Raw genomic sequence first — 1,963 nt, forward strand, 5'->3', positions numbered from 1 at the left:
GACGTTGCTGAGTTTGGGACTGAACAGACGCTGATCCCCTGCTGGAATCCCCGTCCCACTTTCTTTTATTCTCGCTGGGTGTGGCAGAAGTAGCAGCAGTGGGAGTGACTGAAGTAACAGCTGTAGCAGTAGCGCCGACACGTTTTGGCAGTTTGCCCTGGTCTACTGCCTGATCTGTGATGCGATGAGCGAGGCGCTGAATTTCTTGGATGTTGTTGAGGTTAGCCGACGTAACGTGGCTCTGTATTTCTGGTGCCAAACCTTTGAGATACAACTCAATTCGCTTGTATGGAGGATCTACCATAGTTGGGCACAGCACAGCCAACTCATTCGATCTTTTGGTGTAAGCTTCGATTTCCGAACCAACCATTTTCAAGTTATACAACTCGTCCTCCAACTTGTGAATGTCTTCTCTAGTGCAGTATTCCCTCTTGATCAGTTCTTTGAATTCATTCCAGGGTGTGGCGTTAGCAGCTGCCAACCCTAAAATCTGCACTTGTGCGTTCCACCAAGTGAGCGCAATCCCTTCAAGTGTGCCAGTGGCGAACTTCACCCTGCGAGCCTCAGGGCATTCACACATTTCAAAAACCGACTCGAGCTTTTCAAACCAGTGGAGGAGTCCAACTGCCCCCTCCGTGCCACTGAACGAGCTAGGGCGACAGTCCATGAAATTCTTGAATGTGCACCCAGGTTGTTGCTGAGCGGGTTGACCTATTGTGTACGAATAGGGCAAAGTTAAGTACGAGAATTAATGTAGGATCTAAAGATCCTAGTGTCTATACTGCAGGGTGTACTACCTGCTTGGGCGGCTGCAACTGCCGCAGCAACGAGAGCCTCTAGCTGGGCTTGAGTCATGGTAATTCGTGCGGCCATTGATCTTCACATCAAAGGCAACATAAGTGAGAAAGGTTCGCGAATAGTGCGATGACAGAAGAGTGTAAGCACATAAGTATTCTCATGCAATGTCAAGTTGTGAGCAAGTAATGTAAGCATACTACGAGCAAAGTTCTATGCAAATTCTAGCATGTAGGCAATAAACATAAACCTTATTACCTAGGGAGTTGAGTCTTGCACGTGGAGCGAAGCGTCGTTGTGGATCATTGAGAGCACTGTTCTGGTTATAGTCTGGTTTTAATAAAAACGTTTTTCCCATATTAAAACCAAGTTCTCTATAACCAATGGCTCTGATACCAATCTGTCACACCCCCAAAATCCACACGCGGAGTATCACCGCTTGGGAGCGTGACTGACCAGGATCAAGCCACCAATCATACAGAACATTGTATAAAGTAAAAGTAAATGCAATATAAACCAAACCAATTCCATATGAAAGGTGTTTCCAAAACATAAGTAAGTTGTCATTGTTTAGCGGAAGCGTATTATTGTAAAACTCATAGCAAATAAATGTCAAATATCAAAAGTGTTCAATAAGATGATCAAGATCCAAGCCCCACAACGACCTGCTCCTTCCTTGTGCAAGCTCCAATATGTACCTAAGGTCCTGCAAGGCATGCAGCAGATAATCAACAAACTAGTTGAGCGAGTTCACAGTTTATAGTTTAGTTTGGGTAATAGTGCGTTCGTTCAGTTAAGTTTCATATCGTATCAGTTCCATCGCGGCCTCCCAGGCATGTGTGCGAAGATTAGGTTCGTTAGTTCGCGACCATAGTCTTTACCGACCAGGGTGTGTGCGAAGGCAATTTATCAGTTCGTTCGCGACCATAGTCTTTACCGACCAGGGTGGGTGCGAAGGCAGTTGAGTAGTTCGTAAGCATCAACAGTTTAATCGTTCGTTACAGTATCAAAGTATGCACAAGTAATCATCCAACCCATTCCCACCCTGGGAACCCATGCCTTGGCTGTGTGAACTCACCTTGGTTTGCTCGGTATGCTAGGTTATGCACTCACAAGTAATTCATTCACGTCCTATCGTATGCACGTATAACAAATCAGTTCATGTTCA

The sequence above is a fragment of the Helianthus annuus genome, chromosome 2 (assembly GCF_002127325.2).
Source record: "Helianthus annuus cultivar XRQ/B chromosome 2, HanXRQr2.0-SUNRISE, whole genome shotgun sequence".
Classification (NCBI taxonomy): domain Eukaryota; kingdom Viridiplantae; phylum Streptophyta; class Magnoliopsida; order Asterales; family Asteraceae; genus Helianthus; species Helianthus annuus.